The sequence below is a fragment of the Muntiacus reevesi genome, chromosome 15 (assembly GCF_963930625.1).
Source record: "Muntiacus reevesi chromosome 15, mMunRee1.1, whole genome shotgun sequence".
NCBI classification, from domain to species: domain Eukaryota; kingdom Metazoa; phylum Chordata; class Mammalia; order Artiodactyla; family Cervidae; genus Muntiacus; species Muntiacus reevesi.
In genome coordinates this window covers 30,638,414-30,660,293 of record NC_089263.1, presented here as the reverse complement: position 1 = coordinate 30,660,293, position 21,880 = coordinate 30,638,414, and the positions used below count along the sequence as shown (strand labels likewise).

General features: G+C 38.2%; 2 protein-coding genes across 13 annotated transcripts in view; one reads left to right on the top strand and one right to left on the bottom strand.

The window, feature by feature from the left end:
* The window catches only part of HMG20A (high mobility group 20A), a 66,914-nt gene extending 64,919 nt beyond the window's left edge, over positions 1 to 1,995 (bottom strand). For all 6 annotated transcript variants that reach the window (XR_010659092.1, XR_010659093.1, XM_065906017.1 and 3 more), the window contains exon 1: positions 1,701 to 1,995. The gene's annotated coding sequence lies outside the window, so the exon portion shown is untranslated. The remainder of the gene's footprint in view (positions 1 to 1,700) is intronic.
* Positions 1,996 to 2,523: 528 nt separating this feature from the next.
* PEAK1 (pseudopodium enriched atypical kinase 1) overlaps positions 2,524 to 21,880 on the top strand; it is a 309,359-nt gene continuing 290,002 nt past the window's right edge. For 6 of the 7 annotated variants that reach the window (XM_065906976.1, XM_065906968.1, XM_065906966.1 and 3 more), the window contains exon 1: positions 2,524 to 2,674. The gene's annotated coding sequence lies outside the window, so the exon portion shown is untranslated. Of the gene's footprint in view, positions 2,675 to 3,158; positions 3,252 to 21,880 lie in introns of those variants that run through there. The other variant, XM_065906972.1, reaches the window with a different exon arrangement.

Genomic DNA, 21,880 nt, shown 5'->3' with positions numbered 1-21,880 from the left:
TTTTGGGTCTTAGCTTTTTTGTCTTTATGTCTATAAAAGGTCAAAACATATCTTTTTCCTTATTGTGACATTTAAGTTTTACAGTTGTTTAAACATTTTAGTGTAAATCAGATTTTCTAATAAACTCTAAACAAACTAGCTTTTGAAAAGAACTAGGATTAAAACAATTGCAAATTCTGAGGGTAGATTAGCTGAGAACCCTAATGGAAAAAAAATACAAAAGCCTTATTCTTTTAAATATTCTTGAAAGACATACAGTTCACTTGATAGATATTCTAAAATTACTAAAGCTGTTGAGATTTCATAATCACCGAATAGATCGATCCTTTCAGTACTCTCACCACCTACTAATTATTGTGGTACTTGAAAACAAGCCAAGAAGTCAAACTGTTAAGTGTTTATTACTTTAAAAGTAGTTTCTTACAAAACATTGAGAATATAGGAAAATAGAACGTTCTGGTACATATTTTTTGTCCTTTATGAGCCAAATTTCCCCCCCTACTTAAAATCTGAGATGAATTTCAGGATCCCTGCACCATGCCTTAAAACCACAAAGTGTAGACACCATTTTAAAATCGGTGCTGGGTGCATGTGCATGCATGTGCATGCTCAATCGCTCAGGTGTGTTGGGCTCCCTGCGACCCCATGAACTCTGACCTGCCCAGACTTCTCTGTCCATGGGATTTCCTGGGCAAGAATACTGGAGTGGGTTGCCATTTCCTACTCCAGGGGATCTTCCTGACTCAGGGATGGGACCCACGTCTCTTACAGGTTTTGTCCTCTGCCTGAAAACAACTTCCTCAGCTTTAAAAATTCTTATATGTAACTCACATGTAACATCTGTGAAAGTCACACTGTAGTACATTTCCCCCCTTTGTAATGTAAATAAATCGATTTTAAAGCTGAGGAAGTTGTTTTCAGGCACAGGGCAGAACCTGTACCCTAAAATCAACAGGTCTAAGGATTTAAGACACCAATCACATCAGTTAAGGTAACACCTGTTGATTGGGTATATTTTCATTCTCGTAAGGTGAAAATGCTTCATAGTTTACGTAAAATATCGAGTCCTGTAATAAACAACTTCTTTTAAGAACAGCTATAGAGTTCCTGTGGCACGTCAAGGCAAAGAATACCGCTATACCATTCTAAGTCAAGGTTGGACTTGAGTCGGGGAGCAGGGTGGGCAGTTCATGAGTCACACCAGAAAGTATGTCATCTTGCACAGATGGGCAGAAAATTTTAACAAGAGATTTCGAATTATTTGAAGAATACATTAAGAAACTTCTATTGGGGAGAAAATTTTCACGTTACACATGGAATCAAAACTCACATAAATTCTGACTGGAGGCTGGTGATCAGCACAACTTCGTGGAATAACCTAATTTTTTTCACATATGACACAATCCCAAAGCTTTAAGATACCGTCTATGCATATGGCACCAAGCATCACCTTTTCAAGCCCTCGCCGGCACGGGAAATGGGTTGGACACCCCAACCTATCACCCTACCCCCACAGGAAGTGAGTTGTGTTCCCCCCTCCCCCAGGATAGCCTTCCTCCCCTCCCCCAACCGGAAGTGAGGCGCCCCCATTCAGTCGGCCTCAAACTGAGGCAAACCAGTAACAGCAAAAGAGGGATGATCTTCAAGGGGTGAAGGCTACCTCCACTGTGGCCACCCCCAAGCTCGCCTTGCTTACTGACCTGCTGACGATAGGGGTAGACAGGGGCCCGAGGCCTAAAGAAAGTCCCTGGCACACAGGACAATTCCCTGAGCCCCTCTCAACCGCCTTCACTCTTCTCACTCCGTCGTCTCACAGCTTGACAAAAATTCCTCCGCAGTACTTTCTATTGATGTCTTTTGTTTCCCTTTACCTAATTGCTTAACTTCCTTCCATAGGTAACTTGTTTAATCGCTGCACTTAAAAATTTTCCAGTGAGGAGAAAAATGAAATAGTATTCCCCATACCTTCAGAAAAATGAAGGGATTATTTTGTTCAAAGGCGGCGAAGGACTACGTGATTACGTAAGGTGAGACTTATTTTCGCGGAGGTTTCTGGGAGATGTAGTTTTTAAAATTAAGGCCTGCAGAAATATTGGGCTTAAATTGGTGATTACTATGTGCTGGAGTCCTTGAAGACACATATTCTGTATTCGACGGTAGGCTGACCTAGGGGGCTGAGGCACCAAATGAGCCAATACTTCGTTCCCCTTTTCCGCTAAAACGTAACTGAACTGAAATTTCCCTTCACGCCAGCCGAAGGTCCTGGGTGTCCTTCCCTCTTCCTTTGGCCACGCCCCCTCGGCCAATCAGGCGCGCTCTGGTTCTCTTTCCCGGGAGGTAGGAACGCGAGAGGTGGGGCTTCACGGTGACTCCTCCCGCGGGGCTGAGGGACTGGGAGAGGGCCCGTGTGCGCGCGCGCGCGTGTTCGCTCAAGGAGCGCGGTGGCGAGTGCGCGCGCGGAGAGGCGGCGCGCGAGGCTAGGAGGAGGCGGGCTGGCTGGTGGGCCGGGCGGGCGGCGGGCGGCCGGGAGCGCGCGGTGGACTCGGCGGCGGCGAGTAGTTAGTTAGTTGTTGTTAGTCAGTGTCAGTTGCTCGGCGGCGGCGCCGGCGGTCACCAGGAAGGGTACGGGACGGTCGGCGAAGGTGGTCACCGCGGCGGCGTGTGAGCCCCTCAGGTAACGGGGGCAGGGTTGTCCGCGTCCCCTTCGATCCCTTCTGTCCTCTCGCGCCGGCTTGTGGGACTAGGGTCGCCGACGGGTAAGGGGGATGACCTGGGGGAATCCGGGCGGGGCGGCGCAAGGTCTGGGTGGCGCCGCCGCGGGGGCTTAGGCGGCTTGTGCCTCTGGCCGGGCGCGGGCTCTCCGGCCACGGCCACCCCAGCGCCCCGCCGTCCTCGGGGCCCGCCGGCGCCTCGCGCCCCCTGCCGCCCCCGCTCCTGCCCCCTCCCTCGGTGGCTGCGCTAGCGGAGGCCCCGGTGGCTCGGCGCCCCCCAGAGGAGGGAAAGTTGGGACCTGGCGGCGGGGACGCCCCCGGGCGCAGCTGGAAGGCTGCTGGCGAAAGTGAAGCCTGGAGGAGGTGGACGCGGCGAGGTTAGGGCAGGAAGGACGCCTCTCGTTCCTGCGAAGTCTGCACGGACATCCCCATCCACCTCCAAACCCGAGGATTCGTCGCAGCCTGGCCAACAGCTCTAGGGCGAAACCCGGTGGCTCTTTGCCTGCTCACTTCGCTCTGCGGCTTGTGAACCCCTATAACGTGCGGGTTTGCTTGGTTATTTGGGGGTTTTGAGTGGTTCGTGAGGTCAATCTTGTATCTCCTTTGCCCTTTGATTCGCTCATTCTTGCAACTTTTCTTTCCTCCCGCGATGAGGACTTGCCGTCTGAGCCCCTTTTCTACCCTCTCCCAGTCGCCTGCACCATCCGTCTGAGAGCTTGATTTCTCTCTCTCTCTCTTTTTTTTTTTTTTTTTTGGTCCTTCGATTACATGAAAGACTGCTGAGAGCAACAGGAAAGAGGAGCCCTCCCACCATTAAATGTTACTTTTTTGCAGTCCGTTTGTGTTTTTAAGATCTCCGTTTAGGAATCGGAGAGCTATGGAATGGAGTTACTGGAAGGCTGGTGTTGAGGGGATAGAGAGGAGCTAAAGGAAAACTATGATTTCATTTCTATTGACCTTATTATAGAAAACTCAATACATTTTTCTTCTGTGTCTGTTAAATATGGTAAGATTATATATGAAAGTCTGATTTTAGGTCAGCTGTATGTCATATGCTCTTCATCTGAATTGGGGTTGCCTTGAGGATTCTGTGTTGGGGCCTAGCTTTTGACTTTTGTTCAGCCACAACGTCTTTTCTTTTTTTTCTTGATAAATGGAATGATGTGGAAATGTGTATAGTCGGAGAACCTATATTGCTCTCTGCAGTGTAGAAGTGAAAACCGTGAATTACCCACTGGGGTAAACTTTCTATGAGCGATCTTGAATACTTGCTTCATGATGGCTTCTCCTGTAATCTCAGAGCACTTCTAGATAGCTCAGTTCACTGACTACCTTAATTACTTTCTGAAGTGCCTGCTTCTCTTTGGTGACTCGTTTAGTAAACTATAATGGCATGTATGGTACATTTTCTTGGCTTCAGAGATGGGAGTTGTAGCCTCTGCCCAGAGATGAACAGTTAACAATGGAAGCAGAATTCATATGATTACTATGTGTTTTGGCTATGACCAACTCACAAACTATGTGAAAAGACAAACATCTTTCCATAACTGTCAGAGGGGAAGAGGGGGAAATATTTTATCATGTATTTATTTTTGGAGACTCTAACATGACTATATTAATGTGGGAAAAATGTCAAAGTATTTTCTTTAAGCCTCTTTGATGTGTGGTCCTCTTCTTCACCTCTGACCCTCCATTTAGGGTTTGACATTTATGTTTGGCTGTGCTCCAGGATGGGAAGAAAAGTATTTTGGTGAAAGGAAAAGATAAGATTGCTCTGAACTATTATGATACTGTGACTATTCACTTTACCCAGTGATAGTACAGAGAAACCTCCTCCATAATTTTTGTACCCCATTAACATTCAGTCAAAATTTATTTTTAAGAGTCTACCATGAGGCTCATAAAGAAATAATGCCACTTCATAACCGTTCCTGACAATCACGTTTAAAAATATGTTCCTGGGATGTGTTATATGTGTTCTCATATAAACATTTATCTTTGTACATTTATGATAATGTAAATATTTAAGTCTGAGAGCTTAAAAACTTTTATTTACTTATTTGCATACATGTTTTTCAACATCTAGCAGTGCCAACCATATTTGCCAAATAAGCATCAGCCATAAATTCATGCTTTGGCACATTTCATATAATAACTCTTCTAAATTGCTCCATGGTGAAGCATCATGAGATTAGCATTTGCTTCATGAGAGAGATTTGTTGTTGTTTTTAACTGTAATGATGTTCTGTTTAAGTGGAACAGGTGCTGGGCTCTAGCTGTTTGTGTTGAAACCTGCCAAATCATAGTCTTTTGTTGGATGGGTTATTTGAGTAATTTAGGAACCAAACTGTGGCCCCTGGCATGCCAAGTTGAGTTCAAGGCTCCATATCACTGCTGCAAATTCCTGTTTTCACTGTAAGAGGTGTATATGATGAGCCTTATTTTCTTACTACTGTTCTCTTTACTGTAATTCCTGCTTCCTAGCATCATTCTGATCCTTTCATTGCTGAAGCTCTTGGAAAAAATCTAGGTTCCTTCTTTGCTGATTTGTTTTCCTTGGAGAAATTCTAGTAACTTTCAGACCAGGAATAGATAGTTCACATTTGTTCAGCAAATATTTTGAGTGCCTTTTAAGTGGTAGGCATGGTGGAAATCCCTGAGTGTATGTAGAATGATATGCCTTTTTGCAAGGAGCATATAGTTTAGCAGAAGAAGATAGCTGATAACCAATAATTATAATGTGGAGTGATATATAACAGGTGTAAGTGAATTCCTGTGGATAGAAGCACAGAGGAGGACGGGTACTTGGGTGTCTTAGGAGGGGAGTATCCTGAAATGCATCTTAGTGAGTTACCTCAGCTAATCTTCAGAAATAGACAGGGGCTAACTAGGTTCAGAAAAAGAGAAAGGACATTCTAGACCAGTGCTGTTCTGTAAAAATATAACAATGTAAGTCACAAATGTAATTCATATATGTATTTTAAAATTTTCTATTAAGCCAGTTAAAAAGTAAAAGGTGAGATTAATCTTAATAATATATTTTATTTAATTTGATATATCTAAAATATTTCAATCTGTAATCAATATAAAAAGTATTATTGAGATATTTGACATTCTCTTTTTCAAACTAAGTTTTCAGAATCTGGTATGTATTTTACACTTAGACCATATCTCAGTTGGGTCTAGCCTTGTTAAAGTATTCAATAGGCACATGTGGACAACAGGGTTTGGAATAGGGGATGAAAAAAGTGTTAAGAAGTCAAATCACCGAATGCCTTATGAACCAAGCTAAGGGGCTTTAACTTTATTCTGAAGGCTGTGAGGATTTAGTGGGGCGGGGGGAGTCAGGGAATCATGCTATGAAGAATCACATTTGTGTTCTGGGCAGTGAGGTGAATGCTGGATTAGAGAAGGGCAAAACTAGAAGCAGAACCAGTTAGGAACCCATTCCTGGTGAGAAATGATGAGAGAGAGAGAAGAGGGGTGGATGTGTAAGAGGTTTAGGAAGTATTATCAACAGGATAGAGTAAATAATCAGATTATAGAGTTGAGCAAGATTGACCATTTAACATGATTCCCACGTTTCTGTTGTGAGCTACTGAATGGGGCAGACAACTAAGAGAAGCCAACCATCTGTGCCAGATAGACCAAAGTTGAAAAATGAAACTATGAGAGATTTGTCATGGAACCTGAGGGAGAAGAGTATTTCAAGGACTAGGAGTGGAGAATACTGTACCTCGCCATGCAAAGGCCTAGTGAGATAAAAATGGGGAAAAAAAGCCCCTGAGACCTGGTGATTAAGTTATTTGTTACTTCAGTTGGAGCAGGTAGCTACATTGTAATGCTTTCTGGGTGAGGGTTGAAGAGCCAATGACAACTAGAAATGTAGCTAATTGTAAGAGATACAGTGTTTTCAACAAAGGACTGGACAAATAGTATAGGTGAAGGAGATACTGGGGATTTTAGAAAAGTTTACTTTCTCTCCCCTTCTTAAAATAGGAGGATTTGGGGTGTATTTATTTGGATTTGTAATGAACCAATGGAGAGGAGAAATTGAAGCGGGAGTGGGGGGAGGAGATGAGGGGCAGAGGTGATTGATGGTGCCAGGAATTGGGAAGCAATAGTAAGGGATGGGATCCAAACCATAGGTACCGAAGTTGGCCTTGATTTTCCTTTTTCATTGAGCATGAAGAAAAGAGGTGAAGTTGGAGGCAGTGTAAATAAGTTTCTGAATGATGGGGACAGGAGGGAGAATAGTTGATGTGTCTTCTAACATTTTTGAGTACCTGCTTAGAATGAGGGGGAGCATGATAAAATAGGGATTCTTAAAAAAAAAAGAGCATATCAATATATAATAGCTTTCAAGGGAATGGGAGAGAAATAGACACATGACTAGGATAATGAAAAAGAATTGTTAGGCAGCACTGAGGACCCATTTGAGGTTCTGGACCTCAGATTTGTAGGAATTCCAGTTTGCATGGTTTGATTTTTCTCCAGCACTGATCACTCTGGGTATAACTGAAGAAACTCACAAGAGCTCTAAAGGTAGGTACTGTTATTCTCTGTGATTGTAAGATAACAACTGGGGTACAAACCCTGGTGATTCAGTTGGAGAGCCCATGCAGTTATGCACAGCTTTGTGCAGATGCCTGCTTGGTAGAGATACCTGAAGGGCAGTTGGCTGAGCGAATTAATGATGTTAAAAGGCTGTGACTGGAGTGAACTGTGGAGTCCAGGTTGGATCATGAGCAGAAATCATAGAAGAGGTGATTCAACTGGGAGACACTGGGAGCTAGAGGTCATTGTGAATGAAGCCAAGGAGCTAGTGAGGAGGGAGCAAAAATATTAGCTTTTGTTTATGACATACCTACTACTATGTGTATATACTTTAATGCCTTGTTTCTAATTCTAACAGAAGCGTTATTAACTTTAACATCCATCCCTTTGTCATTTCTCTTGAATGAAGAAACTGAGGATTTAGAAAGGTTAAATCCCATGTCTAGAGCACACTCTCAAGTGATAGAACCAAGATCCAAAGCCTGTTCTTTGTTCTCCAAACTGTAGTCCTCTCTAGTGAGGAGTAAGAAAATGCAGTAAAGATGCAAAGTGGTATAGCAACACTGGGATATTAAATTTAGGACTTCAAAGATGTATCATTCATTTGTTTGTATCATCATTGTTTGTTTAGCATTAAGTGTGCTGAACATTGTTCTAGGTGCAGAGGTTATAGTAATGAACCAAATGGACAAAAGTCCATGCACTGATGGATTTTACATTCTGGAGAGAGAGAAAGACAGACATTAAACAAAATAAGTAACTTGTTGTTATACAGTATTAGAAGGTGATGGATAAGTGTGGTAGAGAAAAATAGAACAGGCAAGCAGGACAGGTATGCCAATAGGTATGTGCACTTTTAAAAAGGATGTCTGGGAAGGACTTGGTGAGGAGTAAGCAAAGAATTTAAGAAGGAGGTAAGGGGACACATTAGGTGGAAGAAACAGTGTTTTGCTTTGGCCCTGAGGCAGAAGTGTACTTCGTGTATTCTCAGAACACTAGGAAGCCAGTGTGCCTGGACTGGAGTGAATAGAAGCGTAGACAGTGAATAGAATAGAAGAGTAGAAAGTGGTTTAGTTCAAGAAATAACTGGATCCAGGTTACATGGAGCCTGTAGAACATTGGAAGGGCTTGAGTGTTTACTTTTTGAGATAGAAACCATTACAGGTTTTAAAGCAAAATGACACAGTCAGATTTATGTTTTAAAAACTTTACTCCAGTTACTGTGTTAAAAGCAGCCTAAAGAAGTGAAAAAGCAAGATCAATTAGGAGGCTCTCTTCAAAAATCTATTTGAGAGTTAATGGTGTCTTACATTAGGAAATTGATAAGAAATGATTGGATTTGGATATATTTTTAACTTCTTTATTTTGAAATAAGTTTAGATCTATAGAGGAGTTACATAGATAATGCATAGATGCAATAATGCAATGCATATGCATCTATGCAATGCAATATGCAATGCATAATGCAATAATGTCTCAGCGTTATTGATATTATGGACTAAATAAACCTTTGTTTTGGGGGTTATGCTATATAGGATGTTAGACAGCATCCCTGGCCTCTGTCCATAGGTGGCAGTACCATACCCCTGTTGTAACAATCAAAAATGTTTTTGGACATTGCCAAATGCCCCCTGTGGGGCAAAATTGCTCCTATTAAGAATCATTGTCATATACACTTCACCCTTTTCCTCCTAATATTAACATCTTACATAACCACAGTACATTTGTCAAGCTAAGAAGTTAATATTGGTACAATGCTTCTGCCAAGCTGCAGACTTTGTGTTTCACCAGTTTTTCCACTAATATCCTTTTTCCATTGCATTATCCAAACCAGGATACTACATTGTCTTTAGTTGTCAAGTCTCCTTTGTCTCTTCTAATGCATTGGTTTCTTGGTCTTTTCTTACCTTTTATGGCCTTGATACTTTTAAAGAGTACTGGTCAAGTATTTTTATAGGATGACCCTCAATTTAGATTTTCTGATATCTTCTCGTGATTAGTTATAGAGTTTTAAGGAAGAACACCACAGAGTAGAGTTCCCTTGTTATTACACCTTCTTATCAACATGGCATCACTGGGCGATCACTTAGGTTAGGTAGTTTCTGCCAGATTTTTCTGTTAGAAAGTCATTATTTTTCCCCTTCCATACACTGGTCATTAGAAACAAGTCATTAAATTCAGTGCACACTCAAGGGGAGGGGAATTAAACTCTACTTCCTGGAGGGAGATGTATCAAAGAATTTATGGACATATATTAAGACCACCACAGTAATTGGTAAATATTTTGAGGCAGATACTTTGAGCCTTTGCCAGTATCCTGTTTCTGCTACTTTTAGCATTCACCAGTAATCTTGCCTGTAGTAATTATTGCTATGATGTTCTAAATGTACTGTTTATTTTCCCTCATTGTTACTGCATTTACTAATTGGAATTCTTCTGTAAGGAAGGTTTGTTCCTTCTCTGTCTTTCTATCTATCTAATCCTATCAGTTCTAATTCATGGATACTTTATTCTTAGGGTTATAATTCATTTGGTATCATTATTTCTTTTGTTGTCCAAATTATTCCAACTTTCCCCATTGGGAGCTCTTTTAGGTTGACCTCTGTGTTCTTTTGATATGTCCTTTGTATGTGCACATGTTACACTTCTTTATTCTCTGGCACTACTAGATGTTTCAGGCTTACCTTGTATTTTTCCTGCCTCAGCCCTAGACTCATTTCTTTTCACAAAACTCTGATTCCTTTGATTGGAGAATGGTATTTTAAGGTCAAGATCTGGATGCTAGGTGTGCTTGTTGTTAATGGGATACCACTTGTGCTAGATGCTCTCTGTGGACAGAGCTAGGAAATATATGTATGCTTACTAATCTGTGTATCCACACATATTTCTCTATTTCTATATGTAAAATATAACTCTGACTCTAACTAGGTATGTTTTGATCCAACAGGGTTTGCTGACGGATGTGGAATGTGAAAAGAGAGACATCAAGGATGACTCTAAAGTTTTTGGCTTAAGCAACAGGAAGGGTGGAGTTGTCATTTTCAGAGACGGGAAAACTATGAGCAGAGCAGGTTTCTGGGTAGAATTCAAGAGTTCTGTTCCAGACTGGCTACATTTTTGAGTTGTCTAAAAGACATGTTAATTGAGATGTCAAGTCAGCAACTGAACAAATGAATCTGTAGTTCAGAGGAGGGTGATGATCTAGGTTGTTTACATTTAGGAATTATCAGTACAGGTGAGATCACCTGAGGAGTTGAGTGAGGCTAGAAAAGAGATTCAGGGACTGACCACAGGGCATCCCAGTCAGAGATGAGGAGGAACAGTTCTGCAAAATGGTAAGGATTGGGGTGGGACTCTAGGATGGATTTCATATCTATTATTAATAAACACATTTTCAGTACCTATTATTTGCAAGGCACTGAGCTGTTTCAGGAGTTAGCATTGAGCCATAAATTTATAATCTAGGATGAGACAAATTACAGACTGAAAAAGAAAGTAGCAGTGGAAGGCAAATACCAGATAATGGTTCAAATACATACTAAAAAAGCTTGTTAGAAGACATAGGCATCAGAAAAAATGAACCCAAGCTTGTGCCAGCTACATATAAGCACTGATATAAATATGTATCAGATAGGAAACTTGTCAAGGTTTCGTGCACACACTAGCAATTATCAAAAAGGAGAATCTGTTCTCTGTGTTGATCTTGGCTTCCTAAGTTGCTTCTGCTCTTGGTCCCCTGCCATTATAAGGCCTCAGGTTAGTAACTGTGACTTTGGTCATTGCTATCAATTAGGCCAGAGAACTGGTTAGGAGAGTTTCTGTTACACTTGACTTTTTAACTTTTATCTCTCTACCACCTTTATAGAATCAATGGGATTAGACTTCACACTGTTTAAAAATTTGTTTCAGTGTAAAATCAAGCAGAAGTGGCCTTCATCTTCTGTGAACATGTGACACTTTTGACTGCTTCTTTCATGGGTAGTCTTCAGTTCAGTTCAGTTCAGTTCAGTTCAATTGCTCAGTCATGTCTGACTCTTTGCGACCCCTGGACTGCAGCACGCCAAGCCTCTCTGTCCATCACAAATTCACAGAGGTTACTCAAACTCATGTCCATTGATTTGGTGATGCCATCCAACCACCTCATTTTCTGTCGTCCCCTTCTCCTCCCTCCTTTAATCTTTCCCTGCATCAGGGTCCTTTCCAATGAATCAGTTCTTCACATCCGGTGGCCAAAGTATTGGAGTTTCAGCTTCAGCATCAGTCCTTCCAATGAATATTCAGGACTGATTTCCTTTAGGATGAACTGCTTGGATCTCCATGCTGGCCAAGGGACTCTCATGAGTCTTCTCCAATACCACAGTTCAAAAGCATCAATAGTTTGGCACTCAGCTTTTATCAAGAGGCTCTTTAGTTCTTCTTCACTTTCTTCCATAAGGGTGGTGTCATCTGCATATCTGAGATTATTGATATTTCTCCCAGCAGTCTTGATTCCAGCTTGTGCTTCATCCAGCCCAGCATTTCTCATGATGTACTCTGCCTATAAGTTGAATAAGAAGGGTGACAATATACTTCTTTCACATACTCCTTTCCCAATTTGAAACCACTTGGACATGTCCACTGGACATGTCCAGTTGCTTCATTACCTGAATACAGATTTCTCAGGAGGTAGGTCAGGTGGTCTGGTATTCCTATCTCTTGAATAATTTTCCACAGTTTGTTTTGATTCACACAGTCAAAGGCTTTCACGGAGTCACTGAAGCAGAAGTAGATGTTTTACTGGAACTCTTTTGCTTTTTCAATGATCTAACAGATTTCTGGTTCCTCTGCCTATTCTAAATCCAGCTTGAACATCTGGAAGTTCACAGTTCACATACTGTTGAAGCCTGGCTTGGAGAATTTTGAGCATTACTTTACTAACATGTGAGATGAGTGCAATTTTGCAGTAGTTTGAACATTCTTTTGCATTGCCTTTCTTTGGGATTGAAATGAAAACTAACCTTTTCCAGTCCTGTGGCCACTGCTGAGTTTTCCAAATTTGCTGGCATATTGAGTGAAGCACTTTCACAGCATCATCTTTTAGGATTTGAAATAGCTCAACTGGAATTCCATCACCTCCACTAGCTTTGTTCGTAGTGATGCTTCCTGAGGCGCACTTGACTTCTCATTCCAGGATGTCTGGCTCTAGGTGAGTGATCACACCATCGTGATTATCTGGGTTGTGAAGATCTTTTTTGTATAGATCTTCTGTGTATTCTTGCCACATCTTAATATCTTCTGCTTCTGTTAGGTCCATACAATTTCTGTCCTTTATTGTGCCCATCTTTGCATGAGATGTTCCGTTGGTATCTCTAGTTTTCTTGAAGAGATCTCTAGTCTTTCCCATTCTGTTGTTTTCCTCTATTTCTTTGCATTGATCACTGGGGAAGGCTTTCTTATCTCTCCTTGCTATTCTTTGGAACTCTGCATTCAGATGGGTATATCTTTCCTTTTCTCCTTTGCCTTTTGCTTTTCTTCTTTTCACAGTTATTTGTAAGGCCTCCTCAGACAACCATTTTGCCTTTTTGCATTTCTTTTTCTTGGGGATGGTCTTGATCACTGCATCCTGTACAGTGTCACAAACCTCTGTCTATATTTCTTCAGGCACTCTATCTATCAGATCTAGTCCCTTGAATCTATTTGTCACTTCCACTATAAACACAAGGGATTTGATTTAGGTAATATCTGAATCATCTAGTGGTTTTCCCTACTTTCTTCAATTTAAGTCTGAATTTGGCAATAAGGAGTTTATGATCTGAACCACGGTCAGCTCCAGGTCTTGTTTTTGCTGACTGTATAGGGCTTCTCCATCTTTTGCTGCAAACAATATAATCATTCTGATTTCGATATTGACCATCTGGTGATATCCATGTGCAGAGTCTTCTCTGGTGTTGTTGAAAGAGGGTGTTTGCTATGACCAGTGCATTCTTTTGGCAGAACTCTTATTAGCCTTTGTCCTGCTTCATTCTGTACTCATTAAGGCCAAATTTACCTGTTACTCCAGGTATTTCTTAGTCACTCACATCTGTCATTTTATTAAATTCATATCCTAATGTGATCATGGAACTTTAAAAGTAATTTAAATGTGTAACTTAGTAAACCAAGGTTTAAGTAAAATATTTTAATTTTAGCTCCGTTGCACTAAAAATGAATAGGTGTCATTGCCAGCCATTAAAAGGTGATATGGTATAAGACAGGCAGATGTACTCATTGAGTAGTAGTTTTCAATCACTCTCTAGGACCTGTAAGAGAAATGAGGGGTATACTTTATAAGCATAAGGGGCAAAAAGATCACAGGATTCCATTCTCAATTCTGCCACTGAATGGTTGGCAAAGCTGTTAGCCATTTGTATGTACAGTATGTTGTATTCATTTATTGTGGAAAGCTTTATTGTATTCATATGCTGAATGAGGAGAGACTCTGCCTTGAGTGTAAAGATTAAGTCTTATTAGCACAGTGCCTAGCATGAAATGGATATTCAGATGGTTGTTGAGTGAAGGAATTACATAAAATACTTGACTCTTATATTAAGACATGAAGAGTTATTTAGCTTGCTGAAGTAACCTTAAGATATTAAAAACTTTATTTGTATAATTCAGACTTAGGACAAAGTAAAATAACTATATGTTAACATTCTCATTTTAGCCTAAGCCAAACAAACAATGGACTTCCCTGGTGTCTCAGATAGTAAAGAATCTGCCTGCAATGCAGGAGACCAGGGTTCCATCCCTTGGTAGGGAAGATCCCCTGGAGGAGGGCATGGCTCAGATGATGAAGAATCTGTCTGCAGTGTGGGAGACTCAGGTTCAATCCCTGGGTTGGGAAAATCCCCTGGAGAAGGAAATGACAACTCACTCCCATATTCTTGCCTGGAGAATTCCATGGACAGAGGAGCCTGGCAGACTGCAGTCCATGGGGTCACAAAGAATCATGACATGACTGATTGACTAAGACTTTCACTTTCAAACAAACAATACTACTCTTAAAAACATGATCCTTATCTTTCAAGTAATTCATAATCCTGTCCTCCACGAGTAGTCAAGAATTCTATTCAGGAATCAGGCTGCCTGAATTTGAATCTTGGCTCAACTGATCACTGTCCATGGGATCTTAAGTTGATTTAACTGTGCTTCACTTTCCTCATTTGTAAAATGGGAATAATACATATAACTACTTGATAGAATTGTGAGGTGAGATAACAATATGTAGCAAGCACATGTTTGATATACAGTGTTCAATTAATTTTAACTGTTATTCTAAAAATGTTGAGAGATTCATATTTTAAAATTTTGTATTTTCTAGAAAATCATGTTTGCTGAGTGATAGCTAAAGGGAAAACAAACAAAAAAAAGCTCTGTGAACAAGAAAAGAAGACTGATGGAAAATAAACTTATAGTAATGTATTGAAACTATGAATGATAGGTTTTCTACTTTTTGCTATCTCTATTTTCCCCTCTTAATTTGCTTAGCAGATTTTTATTAACTATTTTACTATAAGACACTGGGCTTTCATGAGCATATTACTTTTATTTAAGAGTCAACATTGCATTGTGGTTAAGAACATGGATTCTGGACCCAGATTGCCTGAGATTGAATCATTTTGGGGAAATTACTCTCTATGCCTGACTGTTCTCATCTGTGAAATTAGAATATTGATAGTACCTACCTCAGAGAGTTCATGAACTAATAATTGAGCAATGTTTAAAATAATGCATGGAGTGTAGTAAATGGCTTGTGTTTGAATAAAATAAAGAATGGTAGAAATATAACATTTGAAAATTAATGAAAGGTTTTAGCTTTAGAGTATATTTATTGGTTTATACATACTCAGTAGACTATTTGTTTTCTTATAGTTGAGAAAAGTTTTCCTCTTAATCACCTGTGTCTGCCTCCATGGTAGAGAAGCAGGAAAACCATTTTCTTGTAAATCCTTTATATGATAGGAGCACTTTTCATAGTTTAGAATTAGGTTCCCCCCACCCCCGCCAATAATTTTCATAAGAGATTGAGTTACTTTTGTTATTACAAGACAAGATGCCGTGATGCACCTCTTAAATATTTTGAAATAATGAGTTGAATATTTCAAGTGCTGAGAAACTGCCTTCTTCCCAGGTGTGAAACAATTTTTATAGATTTTATTTGGGTATGAAGTAGGAGTAATTGTGGGAGTTTGTGTGAAAGATTTAAGGCATTGGAGAAGCAATAAGATGTATTTTCCTGATGTCAGTTCTCTCTTTGACTTGAAAAATTGTTTTTGCAGCAATATCCCTTGACTGTTTTTCAGCCTTTGCCTTTGAGGACTGGCTGCATTCTCAGTGTTAAACTGCACAATTAAATACTTCAGATGGACTGCCATTTCTTAATTCAGCTATGGTCCTGACCTGAAGTTAAAAGAGGTTGTTGGTTTCCAGATTCAATGAGGAAGTTAATAATAAGGAGAGAAGAGGATCCTGTAGTTTGACAATCTTTTTCTTCTGTACAGAATAAGACAAAGTTTACATTGTTTCTTATATACCCCTTTCCTTACATATATAGCTTGTGGAATGATAGCATCAGTGAATATGTAAATTATACTATCAGCAGTCTAGAAATAATTTATAAATATGGTAGTTCCTAGTTTAGAGAGTTGAACTTTTAATTATTGACTTAGATTTTATTTCACATCTATATGTTTATTAAACATGCAAATAAAATTTGAATTCTATTATAAATGCAACTTGTAGTTCTGTTGTCAGTTTTGCATTCCAAAAGTCTATTAAAAAAACCTCATCATCTAGAAAAGGGTGTTTTATAATCTTTTGTTAAAGGCAAAACAAACAAAAAAAAGCTGTATGAATGTTAATCCTCTCTTCCTTATCTCCTATAAGACTGCATGGTCTGGGTTTTTATGAACTAGCTCTCTGACTAGGAAACTCAATCCTACTATATGGATTTCCCTCTAATTCTCTCTTTCTTGGCTTCAGATTTGAAGTAAAGTTTAGTATTATCTCTTACACTATACATCTTTAAGTTTTATGATAGAAAAAGTTAGCTTTTAAAAACAACAGTTTCAGATATACAACATTATAATTTGATATCTATATATACTACAGAGTGATCACCATCACAAGTCTAGTTCCCTTCATTACCATTCAGCTGACTCCCTTCACCCCCTTCCTCTACCCACCCCTTAACCCCTTTCCCCTCTGTTCTCTATATTTTTGAATTTGTTTTGTTTTATTTTGTTTGTTCATTTTTTTTGTTTTCTTAGATTCCACATATGGGTGAAATCATATAGTATTTTTCTTATTTTGTCTAACTTATTTCACTTGGTATAATACCTTTGTGGTCTATCCATGTTGTCACAAATGGCAGGATTCCATTTTTTTTCATGGTGAGTTAATAGTCCATTTTATATATATTTATGCTGTGTCGTCTTTGTTCATCAGTGGACAGTTGTTTCCATATGTTGGCTACTGTGAATAGTACCACAGTGAAGTGTACAGTAGTACAGCAGTACATGCCTGTGTATATATGTATCTTTTCAATTAGTGTTTTTATGTCTGTGGGAGCGGGGGATAGCTGAGTCACACAGTAGTAGTATTAAGTTTTTTGTTTTTTTTTTTTAGAAATCTCCATAATGTTTTCCACAGTGGGTCCACCAATTTACAGTCCCACTAGCCTTGTACAAGGATTCCCTTTTCTCCACATCCTGTCCAACGTTTGTGTGTATTGTCTTTTCAATGATAGCCATTTTAACAGGTGTGAAATAATATCTGATTGTGGTTTTTATTTGCATTTTCCTCACAGTTAATGATGTTGAACATCTTTTTGTGTGCCTATTGGCCATCTATATGTCTTCTTTGGAAAAATGTATTCAGATCTTCCTCCCATTTTTAAATCAGGTTTTTATTGGTTTGTTGTTCTTGTGTGAGTTTTTTATGTATATTTTGGATATTAACCTCTTTTTGGATATGTGATTTGCAAATATCTTTGCCCATTCAGCAAGTTTCCTTTTTGTTTTGATGATGGTTTCCTAGAAGCAGACACTTTGTAGGTTGAATTCCCATTTGTTTATTTTTTTCTTTTGTTTCTTTTGCCTTTGGAGTCAGAACACATAAAATATTGCTAAGACTGGTATCGATGAAGTTGCTGCTTTTTTTCTAGGAATTTTATGGTTTCAGGTCTTACATTCAAGCCTTTAATCCTATTTTGAGTTAACTTTTGTGTCTGGTGTAGGGTAGTGGTCTTGTTTCATTCTTTTGCATGTGACTGTTCAGTTTTCTCAATACTGTTTGTTGAAGAGACTATCCTTTCTCCACTGTATGTTCTTTACTCCCTTATCATAAATTAATTTCCCTATGTGTGATTTTTTTTCTGATTTCTTAATTCTGTTCTGTTGATCTGTGTGCCTGTTTTTGTGCCAGTACCATACTGTTTTGATTACTAAAGCCTTGTAACATAGTTTGAAATCAAGGAGTATGAGATTTCCAGCTTTGTTTTTTCTCAGTGTTGTTTGACTATTTGTGATTTTTTTGTGTTTCCATACAAATTTTAGAATTATTTGCTTTAGTTCACTGAAATGTGCTGTTGAAATTTTGATAGGGATTGTATTGAATTTGTAGATTGCTTTGGAGGATTAAAAAGAACATTTTAACAATATCTGTTCTTTAAATCTGTGTATACAGAATATCTTTCCTCTGTGTGTGTGTGTGTGTGTGTGTGTGTGTGTGTGTGTGTGTCTTCTTCAGTTTCTTTCTCCATGTCTTCTATTTTTCATTGTACAGGTGTTTCACCTCCTTGGTTAAATTTATTTCTGGGTATTTTATTCTTTTTGATTCTGTTGTAAGTGAGATTGTTTCCTTCATTTCTCTTTCTTATGATTTGTTATTAGTGTATAGAAATGTTACAGATTTCTGTATATTGATCTTGTATCCTTTGACTTTATGGAACTTATTTATTAGTTCTACATGTTTTTAAGTGGAATCATTAGGGTTTTGTGTATATAGTATCATGTCATCTACCCAATAGTGATAGTTTTACTTCTTTCTTTCTACTTTGGATGACTTTTATTTCTTTTTCTTGCATAATTGCTATGGCTAGAACTTCCACTTTTTATTTCTTTTTCTTGCCTAATTGCTATAGTTAGGACTTTGGCCACCTGATGCACAGAGCTGACTCCTTAGAAAAGACTGTGATGCTGGGGAAGATTGAGGGCAGGAGGAGAAAGGGACGACAGAGAATGAGATGATTGGATGGCATCACTGACTCAGTGAACATGAATTTGAGCAAACTCCAGGAGATGGTGAAGGACAGGGAAGCCTGGCGTGCTGCAGTCCACAGGGTTGCAAAGAGTCAGACACGATTGAGTGACTGAATAACAAAAACTTCCAATACCATGTTGAATAAAAGTGGCAAGGGTAGGCATCCTTGTCTTGTTCCTGACCTTAGAGAAGCTTTCATCTTTTCACCATTGAATAGGATGTTAGCTGTGGCTTTGTCATATATGACCTTTGTTGTGTGGAAGTAAATTCCCTCTATGTTAAGAGTTTTTTTTTTATCACGAATAGATCTATTGAGATGATCATATGATCTTTATCCTTCATTTTGTTAATGTATCATGTTGATTGATTTTGTAAATGTCCAAGCATCTTTGCATCCATAGACTCAATCCCACTTGACCACGGTATAGGATCCTTTTAATGTATTGTTGGATTCAGTTTGCTAGTACTTTGTTGCATATTTTTGCATCTGTGTTCATCAAGGATACTGGCCTTTAATTTTCTTTTCTTTTTTTTTTTTTCTTTCTTTTTTTACATTATTGTTGTCTTTGGTTTTGGTATCACAGTAATGCTGGCTTTGTAAAATGAGTTTGGAAGGTTTTCCTCCTATTCAGTTTTGTTTGGGTAGAGTTTGGGAAGGGTAGTCTTCTTTGAATGTTTTATAGAGTTCACCAGTGAAGCTGCCTGGTCCTGGACTTTTGTTTGTTGGGAGATTTTTGATTACTGTTACAATCTTCTTGTTAGTAACTGACCCACTCAGATTTTATAATTCTTTATGATTCATGCTTGGAAGGTTATGTTTCTAGGAATTTATCCTTTCTTCTAGCTGTGCAATTTGTGGACATTGTTCATAGTAGTCTCTTATGATCTTTTGTATTTTGTGGTATCAGCTGTAACTTCTCTTTTATCTCTGATTTAATTTGAATTTTGTCTTGAGTTCTTGGTTAGTCTTGCAAAAGGTTTGTTGATTTTGCTTATCTTTTTTAAGAACCACTTTTTAGTTTCATTTATATTTAAAATTTTTTAATTCTATTTCATTTATTTCCTTTTTTTCCATTACCAAAATCATTTTTATTTAATATTTGTATTCAAAGTAAGAAAACTACTTTTACAGAAGAATACTTTTTTTTCATTTTGTAACAAAAGCATTTTGGTTTCAAAACTTGTCTGTCCAATTTAAGTACATTACTGTGGCAACTCAGTACTAGTGTTCTTCAAACTTTTCCTTTACATTTAGAGGATGATTTACATAATCCTGTCAATTACAATTAAATTATGTATATTGATTCATTTGGAAAATGTGTAGATATTTGTATTATGAAGAATTGACACTTGAACATAAATTTTTGTATGTGTCTTGCTAGATCACAAATAAGCTTTTTCTTTCTTCGGTGCTACAAATTCCACTTCTTCAAATGCAGTGTCATATTGATAAATTACGTAAATTACACAGCCATTTTTTCTGTCTTAGATTATTTAACATATGGTAAGCATGTTTTTTGTTCAAGAAATTTTTCAATTAACAATACAGTAAATCTTTATAGCATTTGTCCATAATAAAACCAACAACAATTGGCAAAGAACACAAGATCATTAAATTCATTATTTCATTTATTTCTAAACTGATCTTTATTATTTCATTCCTTCCACTGATTTTAAGCTGCATTTGTTCTTTTTCTAGTTCCTTTAGGTGTGAAGTTAGATTGTTTGTTTATTTTGTTGTTGATTTGTTTCTTGAGGTAGATCTGTATTGCTATGAACTTTTCTCTTAGAACTGCTTTTGCTGCATCCCATAGATTTTGATATGTCAAGTTTCTGTTTTCATTTATCTCTAGATATTTTTTGATTTCTTCTTTGATTCCTTTGTAACCCATTGGTTGTTCAGTAGTGAGTTCTTTAATCTCCATGTGTTTGTGTTTTTTTTTCCCTATTTTTTTTTTTCTTGTGATTGTGTTCTAGTTTCATAGCACTGTAATCAGAGAAGGTGCTTGAGATGAATTTAGTGAGATTTGGTTTGTGATCTGATATGTGATCTGTCCTGGAGAGTGTTCCCATGTGCTTTTGAGAATTTGTATTCTGCTTTTAGATGTAGTGTTCTATGTCCGTTATCTATCTTGTTTAATATATCATTTCGTTTCTTTGTTTTCTTATTGATTTTCTGTCTGCATGCTCTGTGCAGTGATGTAAGTATAGTGCTAAGTTCTCTAGTATAGTTATACTGCCTTCAGTTTCTAAGTTCATTAATATTTGCTTTGTATATATCATAGTGCTTCTGTGTTATGTGAATATATATTTATAAATGTTTTATCTTCTTGCTAAATTAACCCCATCATTATTATGTAATGCTCTTCTTTGTCTTTTATTGAAATCTTGGTTTTAAAATCTATTTTGTCAGAAAGTATAGCTACTCCAGCTTTCTTTTCACGCCTGTTAGCCAAGGAATATCTTTTTCAACCCTTGACTTTCGGTCTCTATGTGTCTTTTCTTCTGAAGTGACTCTTGTAGGCTACATATAGATGGGTCTTGTTTTTTTCATCCATTCAGCCACTCTTTCTCTTTTGATTGACAAATTTAGTCCATTTACTTTTAAAGTAATTATTGATGGATATGTACTTATCGCCATACTGTTAAATGTTCTGTAGTTGTTTTTGTAGTTCTTCTTAGTTCCTTTCTTCTCTTCTGTCTTCTTTTGTGTTTTGGTGGTTTTCTTTAGTGTTATATTATTCCTTTTTCATGTTCTTTTGTGTGTGTACTATATGCTTTTTCCTTGTGGTTGCTGTAAGGTTCACATATGACATCCTATGTAAGTAGCAGCCAGTTTTAGGAAGGCTTTGGAATTTGTTCCAGTTTATCTTTTTACCCCTTTCCTCTGATGTTTTATACTTTTGATGATACATTTTATACCTTATTTTATACATCTCTTAATTAAGATTGTAAGTTTTAGTTACTCTTGCTACTTGTCTTTTAACTTTCATGCTTGCTTTATCAGTGATTGATTCACCACTTTTATTATATATTTGCCTTTTCCAGTGAGATTTTTACTTTCATGTGTTTTCTCATTATTGATTATTGCCAATTTTTTTCAGCTTAAAGAAGTCTTTTAAATATTTCTTTTAGGGCTGGTTTAGTGATGATGGTTCCTTTAGCTTTTGCTTATCTAGGAAACTCTTGATCTCTCCTTCAATTCTGAACAATAACCTTATTGGGTAGACAATTTTGGTTGGAAATTTTTCCTTTTCAGCACTTTGAATATGTCATGCTACTTCCTTCTGGCTGAAGGAAGTTTTTACTGAAAAATCTGCTAAAAACCTTAT